Here is an 11,295-nt window from a genome sequence, read left to right as displayed (position 1 = left end):
GTTTAATAAAAAACAGTTACAATTTCCATTCAAGTTCAGTTTATCACTGACCTTGCTTTTAACTAATGATTTTTAGTTTGTGAAAAAAATGAACTGGGAATATCTCAGCGATGATAACTATTAATTAATGTTTTTTTTTTTCATTATTCTGTACTGTTTCATTCTCAATGACATATGTCTCATGTGTGAAACAGCTTAAGCACAATTACCTGACTTTTTTCTTTTAAAACATGGCTGAATTTAAATTAAAACATGAATTAATGGACAGAGACCACGATTTGTCTTTGGAAACGGCTTCTGTCACTTACAGTATGCTATTAAAGTATCAATGTTAAGTGCCTGTACTCTATCATTCATATTGATTTCATGTTCTGTCCACATTAATTATGGCTTGTGCACATATTACAAACAAGGCTTGCCATGGAATCAATTTCAGTTGACACATTATACATCACAGAGTGCAATGACATTGCTGTCATTCTGAATATGAATTATTTGTAAAACATATGGGTAGCGGGCACAGAAAAAAAATATAATCTCATACTTAATGAAATATGAATATAGCAACAGTCTAATTAATTGCGTCGGTTCTGGTTGACCGCAAAAAAATTAAAAATAAATCAGAATTAAGTGTGGAATGATACAGCACACTGACATTGTTGCAAAGAACTACTTCCCCAGTTTGTTATTTAATCAAACATTTTGTCATTTAATCAAGTTATTTGTATTTGAATAAATCAATTTAGCAGTACAATATCACTCATAATGGATATGCATTTTTTTTTATAAAGGCACAAGAAATATACCTGGAATTAAATACATAACATTTTTAAAAAGACCATGGAACCGCACACGCTCATATGGATACAAAGAGGGTCACACACACGTACACACCCAAATGTGTGCACAAATGTGCACGCATGCACAAACAAGCATCCAGACATGAATGGCACGGAACTCACAAAATAGAAACACACACAAAACCGATTCTTAAGCCTGTAAAGCAGTGGTAACCAATCCTGCTCCTGGAGATCCACTATCCTGCAGGTTTTCATTTCAACCCTAATTTGGCACACCTGACTCTACTAATTAACAGCTCAATACGACATCAAGCTGTTGAATGGCATATAGGCCAATTATGTGAGCTTGCGTGTACTACATGTGACTGCGTGTCCTGCAACAATTGTTTGAGCACAGGTGAATTAATTAACGCAGATCCGTCCCACCATGCGAGGGCTTATATGCAAGTCATAGCCTCTGAGTTAATACCTATTGTTTCGTGCTTAGGATTGCGTTTATTCTCGTAATTATGTTGCCGCATTCACAAACACGCTTTGTAGTTCAGCGCGAGCGCCGACGTTCTTGGGCTTCAGTCTGCTCGGTATTTCGAGCGTTAACTTGCCACGTGAGCCCGTTTGCAATATTGAGGGGTTAAGGAAATACGCTCAACGGAGAGAGAGATACAGGTTGCCTACAATGACACAGAGCAATGTTGTGCACTCCGTTATTGCCAGACTGAAGTCCGTATTCACATCACATCCCATTCTCCTCTGACAGAGGCAGCTCTTCAGCCATACTACGTCTTAACAGCTGGGGGAAAACCTATTTTATCTTCCAACTTAACCAGCTTCCAGGACACAGTATCAGCGAGTTTTGTCAAAGATCCAGGGATGCTGTCACGGTTACTTCGTGGAAGGCATTAGACGAGGGACCCACTCACATGTATTTTGACAGGCTTCAGATATACACGTTCTTCGAGGGAGAAAGGCGCTGCCAGACAGGCAGTTGGCTAGCAGTGACAGAGCGCACCCGTCTTCGCTCCAGAACAACTTTCCATAAGAGTAGCCTACAGTAAGCTATAGCATTCGTACTACACTCTGCGAAGCAAAATACCGCTGTCCCGAGGAACAAGGCACTGTTTCCCTGAGAGGTACGTATTTTAAATATATATATATATTTTTACGTGCAATGTTTATAACGAGGCCTGAAGCCATATCATTGGAACGCAATGCACAACATCCAATATATGGGATGGATATTCGCAACTTTTCATCAACTTTTAGGCTAGTTCAGCATTTCATACATGCACTGGTTAATGTTAATTAACATAATAACAATAGCCTACCCCGTGTTCTTAGTTTGTTCATTTGGATTTTTGTTGATTTGGCAGTTATACAGTACAGACTGTCATTGCTTCAACTTGCGCCGTATTGGTTATTGGTAGGAATATCCGCGACGACTGGTAACAAGCGCGCGGCAGTATAGCCTACCTGTAGACAGTGTAACTGAAGATGTGCTGACACGCACCGTAAATCTGCCTGAAGTAACATTGCCTGTGTAACCTGTTGATGTTTGATTAGTGACTACCATTCGTCGAACTGGGAACGTGCTTTCACAGTCGATGACAGAGAGGCGAGAAATTGCCATAAGATAACCGTGCATTTGTGGTAACGGTACTTGCGGGACGCATTTCTGGGCGCTGTGTAGTCGTCTCAGCTTTACTGTAGTGTCCTGTATGCAGGCAATGCTGCTCATATCTCCATTAAGGTTCGGAGTGCATTAAAACGTGCTGTGCAGCTCCTTGAAAAGTTCAGGTTGTGTTTTAATAGTTACATCGAACATGTAATATTCACTAGAGATACAAATAGATCAAGACCACTCTCCAGGATGTAGGCATAGGTGTGTCAAAGACTACAATACAGCGAAGACTACACTAGCATAACCTCACAGGGACCACTGCAAGATGCAAACCACTGGTAAGCCTCAAGAACAGAACAGCCAGGTTTGAGTTTGCAAGAAAATACATTAAGAAACTGTTGGGTAATAGAGAATTGTAGAGTCTTACGGACAGATGGAACAAGTATTAATCTGGACCAAAGTGATGGAAAGAGTGCACATTGAGTTGCACCCGCTGTCAAAAATGTGCTTTATAAATAAAGTTTGATTGATTGATTGATTGATTGGAGAAAGAAAGGAACTGATCATGATCCAAAGCAACCCCCCTCCCACCCCCCCACCCCACACACACACCCCCATCATCTGTGAAACAGATGTGATGCAGGGGTAGTGTTGTGTCTTGGGCATGTGACAGAAGCAGTAGGATGAACCATAATGTATTGTAACTTGTTCGGCCATACAATATTGAACAACCGTATTTTGTGAATATGTGTTATGTTCTTTCATAGTTATATTATGGGCATCTCCAGAAATCCACGTACATTATCATAAGTGATTCAAAAAAAGTTGATGGATAAACTTTATGGGATGAAAGTGACCTTTGGCAAGTATTTGAGTTATTTAAATAGCTGCAGCTGCAGAAATAGTAACACATTTTAAAATGGTTGCACACCTGAAATGGTTAAATGACTCTTACTAGGTAATTATTTTGCTGCAGCTCACCTGAAAGGGAATCAGCCTCATGTTCTCCCGTCCCACACTAAACCGTGAATGTTTCAGCGATAAAACACTTCTGGGAAATTAAACGTATTTCTGTGTAGCTACGTTCTGAACTTTAATTCAGTATCAAAAGTGTTAAATTGGGTGCTCAATCCCTGGGTGATATTTGTGAACATCTTTTACTCTGAATGATTATTGAGGTTCCCCGTGTACTACGTTTGATCAGTATGCCTGAAAAAAGGCTAAATTTTCCATGTAAACATGGAAATATGACCGGAGTGAATCTACTGCTCAATCAACTTTGATAAATGTTATCCACACTATAATAAGTTGTTGTGATTTAACATTCAGTGTTTTAGCTCAGTAACATTATTTGCATTCTGTGATATTTTCAACATTGTGGTATTTTGAATGTATCGCAGGATTTGAGAAGGATAGAATTAACAACGCAAACATATCTTTTCACAGGGGAGTGGTGGTTAAGATTTTCATTACAAAAAAATGTCAAAATATTTCCATTTTATCTTCTGCCTAAAAGTATAGAAATTAACTTTAGAATTTATTAGAACTTTCTGGAGTGTAATTATCTGAGCTTCAACCCATATTCATTTAGTGAAAATCACGCTGCTGTTCTAACACAAAGTAAGGCTAATAGTAAGTGTTAAAGGGTTATCATTAATTCTGGCATTTCATCTCCCTGAAGGCTTCTGAAGTTATTGTTATTTTAAATCGAAAAGGCCAATGTTAATTGAGGATTAGCCCTGCACGCACATTCTGTTTAGAAACATGATCTTAGGGGCTTGGGTAGATCTGGCCAACTATGGTATGGATTATTAAAAAATGAATCAGAGGAGGTTTGTGGGCTATAAAGACGTATATCTATGTATTATTTATTGTTTTGAACAATAAGGCAGTTGAAATTCCCAATGCTGCCATTTTAAGGCTTCAGATATTGGACTATCAATGAAGGGAGCAAGAAGGAGAATGCTGGAACCTTGGAAGAGACTGTTTTCATTTTGTGTGACCATGTTATGATCAAGAATTCAGAGTAAAATGTAAAATGTTCGATGTTAAATCAACACTTACAGGTTACACGTGGTCCAAATTAAGCTCTATTAGAGTTGAATAAACACTGAACATTTTACAGTGCAATGACCCTGCAGATGCAATGGATTTTGTGTGCTAATTGATTAAACCTATTTAAAGTCGGTTGTGGCAGTTATACACAAAATCTACGTCTGATGAGGGTAACTACCTAGTAAGGATTACAGTAAATTGCTCGCTCGCTATTTAGTTGTCTAACTGATAGCAGATATCTAAAGAGGTGTAAGCAATTCCAATTTCCAATCCTGGAACAGGAACTGAACTCTTATTAGTTTGGAATCTGGTTTTTACTTTCTTCATCTGAGTGGTAAGTCCCCCTCTAATTCTTGCAGTCAAGAGTACCATGGGTCTGTTGAACCCTGGTTCTTAGGCATAGTCACCTACAAGAAGAACAATGTCGGTGTCAATCGCAATGACCAGTGCACAAAACTCAGATCCTTTAATGGCGAACATATGTTTAGATTTCAATGTTAAAATATGCAACAACAACAACAAAAAAAATGACATGCTGTAGTGTAACTTTGGAGGTCTGTGTTGTTATCCTGCGGCTATTCTAAGGTGCCATTTGCCAGGATAAGGTGCTCACACCAAACTTTTTAATCAGTGTTTCTCATTCTGTATGCCAGTTCACTTGGGGACAGTCGAGCAACCCCTCACCCCCCGGGGCGTTGACTAAAACTAAGAATTGGGCGCTTGCTTTAAAATAGACTTAATTGGATGAATTGAATAAACATCAGTAGAGGGAGAGGAAGCACAAAGAGCAACCTTTGCATGCTCTATTTGGGGTATTCTATACTGTATATAATACAAGAATTAACACATTTTTTTTGGAATGAGGCAGTGTATGCTAGCTGTGTGTAATTGCATCCTATTCGTTTTGACTGCCCCCGCCTCCCACGCCCCCGCCCCAACCGTTCTTTGGGATGGAATGCAAACTTTGGCCTTTAAAATGTACGGTCCCATTGGCATCAGTTGGAAGTGATATCTTAGACTGTAATTCAGCTTTAGCTCGAGATTGCAGTCTGACAGAAATCTCATGGGGGGTGGGGGTGGAGGAGGGGGTGGGTGGGGGGGGGAGGGTAGTAAAATGACAAGGCTTAAATATTTCCTCAGCGGAGTGACTGATGGCTTTGGCAGTTCTGTTTGATTTCTGAGGGCACTTTGCCTCTCTTAAGCAGATAAAGACGTTCGGGTGATGGAAAACACCTGACGGGGAAACAGACAGGAGGCGGCGGGGCGGCGTACGCTGCTCCTCAGAGTTCTGTGACGGTAACCGGCAACAGGGAACGGCCTGTGCCCAAATTCGATCTGAATAATGGCGGATAATGCAAACGAAGGGGTTGTTTTGAATCTGAAATACACATACCATTTTGTTTTTGGAACTTTCTGAAATTGTTGATATAGCAGAGCAGGAATTCTTGCTTGGGGGAAAAACTGCGGGATTCTGTTTTCAAATATTGTGGCCTCTGCTAAGTGATGTTCTGGGAAATGTAATTACATGGAATCCATTTTAAACAAAGTGACCCAACCACTGACTGGCAACACAGATTAAATCCCTCCATGAAATATTAAGCTACACAAAAAAAGGTATTTACGTGTACAATTTGATACAATTAAAACTATTTGCTACTGTTGTTACCGGAAGGATGCAGGATGTTCTTTATTTACCTGGACGTTTTAAGAAATGTTTGTGTGAATATTAAAATAATGGCCTTTTTTATGAAGGTGTCACATTATTGTGGTGTATTCTTTTTGCTGTTAAGAGAGCACTTAACAAAAAAAAAAAAAAAAAAAATGCTTGTCCATACATAATGACCCATTTCTGATTACCAGAGGCTGCAATGGGGATATTAAAAATACTGTTCCAAAGGTATTATTAGACTTCATGCAGTCTATAATCAAATGCCCCACCAGACAAATGTACAAAATGCTCATTTGCAAATCACAGAAACATAACCTGAGCTTATTGTAAATGTTTATTACAAATGGTATCATACGATGTAAGTCAGGGGCACCAGAAAGGGGGGGGGGGGGGGTCAATTGGTAATACCCTCCTTGCTAATCCCTGTATCCCCTCTAATGCCCATATAATTGCAACTATTACAGTAAAAAGGCATTCCATGCATGCCCGTCCACTCTGGCTGAGCAGAGAGGCAATTCGATTCGGCAATTAAAAATTGAGGAGCAAAAAAAGGTATAAATTGAAGGATTAAAGATTCTGATGAGATTTCAAGGTAAACTTATTAGTGTTGGAGTCAAAGACACCGGGATATAAACTGTGCATTTGTGTGGTACGCTTCATATTGCTGTACTGTGCCTGGTTGGATTAATTCATTTGAATTTTAGAAAAAAAGACTAGTACTGTTATATATGATCATTTTACTTCATATATTGTTAGCTGCAGCATACCGATATGTGTCAGACTCATAACAATATAGCATACTGTTCAAACTATTATGATCAGTGTTTTACAGATGTAACCTCCCCACGGAGAGAGTGTGCTGCTTAAGAAATGAAAGTAGTTTTGCTTTCTTAGTTGTGAACTCACAATTTAGCCGCCTCTCTTCAAGCAGAAAGAATAAAATGCCATACAAATCGGCTGCCCTGCAGTGCTTGGCCCCATAAATGAAATAAATGGTTTTTTCATTGTTTAAAAAAGTATGCATTTTATAGCTGATTCTAAAATAGCTAAGCCAACTGAGACGACATTTGTTCAGCAACACACCATTACGCTACTCCTGTGCTCTTGCCATAAACGGGATATTAATGTTGCAGAAGTCGAACGGAAACTGGGAAAAATGCTACCTGAGATAGATTGTTTTTAAATCTGCACATAATTCCATTTTAATAATTTGCGTGCTTTTGGAAAGCAGTCGTTTATTCTGCGGCATCAACTTTCACGGTCCTCATCTGTGCTTATAACTGTGTTAGTTTCAAAGCCGCGGTGGATATTAATGTTTCATTTTTCCTAGAGAACAATGCGCAGCGAATGCAAGTGTATAACAATGATCATTTTGCATTTCGTGTAATTTTTCAGCAAGATAGCAGTATGTCAAGAAATATTATATTTCCGGGCTCATTAAAGAACCAACGTGTAATAAAACTGCTGAGTAATCACATAAGCAGATGATAAATGTTTGTGACCATCTCTGGGTAAATGATAATCTGTGTTTGGTTGCTACATCATTACACCACAGCATTTGTGTTGTTACGGCCGGCTTGCAGGGCCGCAACAACAGAGTCCAAAGTACAAAAAAATCATCCAAAAACTGATTTAAAAACACAAACCCAGACATTTATTAGAATAAATAACAAACTAATCGCAAACTAAAACAAAGGAAAAACCTACAAAGTTCAAATAAAACGGTCTTCACAAAAACTACGAACCCAAAACCACAAAACAAACCACAAACCACACACAAAAGAAACCTGAGAGAAGAATCTCCCCAGCCTCATACGACAGGGCTTATATTGGGCCACAGGCAGGTGGAGGCAATCAAGCAATTAAGCAATTGGGTATTACCTCCACCTGCACCACCCAGGGAAGCAGAGGCTGGGGACGTAACAGTATGCGTCATTCCGAGCCCTGCTATTTGAGCAGACAGTAAGGGGGTGTGGTCCAAGCCTCGTTACCAGCAGCATTAAACTGCGCAGTGATTGTCTATTTTGGAAGCGGTCCTTTTATGTACCGATTACTGGCCGCTTGGTTTCTACAACGATTCCTAAGGCAAAAGCTAGCATGACAGTCGACATAAAACAGGCATATTGAAAACCCAACTCTCAAACTTTTTTTATGAATTTGATGATTTAATAAATGAATACTGTTGAATCAGATTTTTGGGGGTGGGGGTTTCACACATGGCTGTGTGCGTGCGTGCGTGCGTGCGATTGGCACTGTAGTTATAAAAAATTGTGATGCCTATGCCTGATCTTTCCATACCTCTCTGAGAATTGCTCTCTGGCCAGGGCACGTAATCAGATAAAATATGCAATCGATATCAAAGACTGCAAGAGAAGACTGGTTAGAATATCCGTGATTCTTCTTTCTCCATTCCTTTTTCCGAAGCTCACTGCTTCCTTAACCTTATCTGGGTGAAATAACCTTTCCCCAGAAAGCACTGATAGGTAATCCCAGAGTATGTTTTTCCATCTTCTTTACACCAACCTTTATCAACATCTCTCCACCATGTTTGGCTCCTGTGATTGCCCATTTTTTTTGGACTCCCTATTTTGTTCTTTTGAACATTGGCAGTAAACTTTGAGCCAGGGAAAGTCTGCTCCCGAAGTCATGTATCATTTACTCCTGGTCTTGTCCAATTTTACTTCTGTAATACACTTGGAAACTGGGAGCGCATTTCTGCTTTAACCATTTCTTACTTGATTTCACTTGATTTCAAAGTGACTTGAACAAGGTGCACTGAGAGTATGCTTCATTTCTTTTTTATTTATTTTACTGTTATTGCAAAACTGGGGAAAATCACATGAAATATTCAGAATGTATTTGTACAAAGGAAGTTAAAACGGAGTATGTGCAGTGGAGTTGTATTTCAGATGGTTTGAAGGACCAGGAAATCTGAACCTGTGGGAATTTATATTTTGATTAATTAATTTAACCATAAGACAAGGGTTAGTTAACTGAGAATACGTTCTCATTTACCAGAATAGCTTGGCTACGGGGCCAGGAAATGGCAGTGTTAGAAAACAGATGTAGACAAAACGTTGACTGGAAACACGGGGGTAAAAACTTTCCTCTGTGTTCATAGAATATAAGCTTCTAAGGTATACAGAAGGGAACAATCATTAAAGTTGCCTTTAAACTGATCATTGGTGCAAATCTTTTTCATTTGTCTTTCTTGATTAAAAAGTCTGCTAATTATCTGAATAATCCGTCGGTAATCTCACTTCTTTCTCTTAACTGTGTCTTGCATATTAGTATCCCCTCTCTCCCAGTCCTCACATTAAAAGTGAAAAGTGAAGATTCACTTACAAGCTTTAAACATTACATCACTTCAGCAGATACAGTATGTTATCACACCACCTTTGACCTCAACGCGTAGCAAATGCTAGCAAACTGCGGAATATATATACTTTTTTGAGGTAACTTAAAATTGAATCAGACCTTAATTGGGTTTATTATCAGCCATCCATCCATACTTTATCTATACCTGTTTATTCCTGGTCAGGGTCGCGGGAGGTGCTGGAGCCTATCCCAGCATGCATTGGGTGAGAGGCAGGAACACACCCTGGACAGTTTGCCAGTCCATCACAGGCCACACACGCCATTCACTCACAGACTTATTCCTTGGGGCAAATTGAACTCTCCAGTTAACCTGCCTTTTTTTGGACTGTGGGAGGAAACTGGAGTACCCGGAGGAAGCCCACGTGGACACGGGGAGAACATGCAAATTCGCTGTGAGGCAACAGTGCTACCCACTGCACCACCCTGCCTCCCAGGTTTATTATCAGCATTTCCTTAATATAGAGATAAGAAAAGAAAAAAAAAAGTGATGAATGATGAAATGTTTGTAGAAACGTTCCTACGCACAGTTTACAAATGTGATTGTACGCAGGTTTTGTGAATGAGGCCCAATATACTTGTATATCCTGATACAAATATAACACTGACTCCTGGGGTAGCAAGTTCAAGCGTGTCAGCGAAGCCAAGCGAAATGTACCTGATGTAACGGTGTGAAATATAGCTGTTTCGACACATTGAGTTTGGGTATAGGGCTTTTAAAAATACAGCTTGATTTGTGGTAAACAAGTCACATCTGGGATGGTGTATTCACTTATTAAAAAGAGACAAGTGACTCTAAAATGGAATAAATAAAAATATAACTATCCAAATACGTTGAGCTATCACCATCCTGGAAATAGCAAGTGATAATTAAACCAATTAATTTCCCAGTGGAGTATGACAAAAAAAGTCTATAATTGTTTTAAACACATTGGCAGCATTATATCCTTTAAATAAATGGCTGAGAAACTTCAATTGTGGAAATAATGATATTCATGTTCCTTGTATCAGTAAATGGTCTATTGTATATCATATCATATTGGCTAATGTTATGTCACATTGTGTGTGTGTGTGTGTGTGAGAGAGAGAGAGAATGAGAGAGAGACCAAACGTACATATAAATTAACTACTTCACCTTCCTAGAATGATGATATCAAAGGTGTTGGATGGGGTTGAGGTCAGGGCTCTGTGCTGGCCATTCAAGTTCTTCCACACTGTTCTTGACAAAACCATTATCATGCTGAAACAGTGGACCTTCCCTAAACTGTTGGGGAAGCACATAACTGTCTAGAATGTGACTGTATGCTGTAGCATTAAGATTTGCCTTCCGTGGAAGGGGCCCAGCCCAAACCATGAAAAATAGCCACAGACCAAAGAGTGTCCAGATACTTTTGGTCACATTGTCTAAATGCACAGTGCAAAAATTTCACCGACACAAAACCAATGTAACTGTTCATATGATAATTACCATAATTTGTAATGAGTGGCTTATCAAATATGATAGCACATATGATCTGATGTCTTATGGACTTGGTGTCAGTGCGATGAGTTCCCACAATCACAAGCAGGCGTAACCTAAAGGAGATGCAGACTCGTTTAAGCAGTCTGCTCTCAGAAGTGTCTGCGCGGTGCGGTTACCCGTCCTCAGCCGTCATCTCTGATATCCCGCCGCCGATAACCGCCCGGCTGCCGGCTCAAACGCGCCGAGAACCCACCGCTACGCTGCCCGAAATCCCTCCGAGGCCCTCTCTCCGAGCCTCAGATGTTTCGCGCGTCCA

The 11,295-nt window shown here is 39.8% G+C and overlaps 1 protein-coding gene across 10 annotated transcripts in view; it reads left to right on the top strand.

Annotated features, from left to right (window-relative positions):
• Positions 1-1,198: 1,198 nt before the first annotated feature.
• si:dkey-237h12.3 (teneurin-3) overlaps positions 1,199-11,295 on the top strand; it is a 335,156-nt gene continuing 325,059 nt past the window's right edge. For 8 of the 10 annotated variants that reach the window (XM_035425584.1, XM_035425591.1, XM_035425590.1 and 5 more), the window contains exon 1: positions 1,199-1,930. The gene's annotated coding sequence lies outside the window, so the exon portion shown is untranslated. The remainder of the gene's footprint in view (positions 1,931-11,295) is intronic. The other 2 variants (XM_035425593.1, XM_035425592.1) reach the window with 1 other exon arrangement.

The sequence above is a fragment of the Anguilla anguilla genome, chromosome 7 (assembly GCF_013347855.1).
Source record: "Anguilla anguilla isolate fAngAng1 chromosome 7, fAngAng1.pri, whole genome shotgun sequence".
Taxonomy (NCBI): Eukaryota; Metazoa; Chordata; class Actinopteri; order Anguilliformes; family Anguillidae; genus Anguilla; species Anguilla anguilla.
Note: the sequence above shows the minus strand (reverse complement) of the source record. Positions and strands in the feature narration are given on the sequence as shown.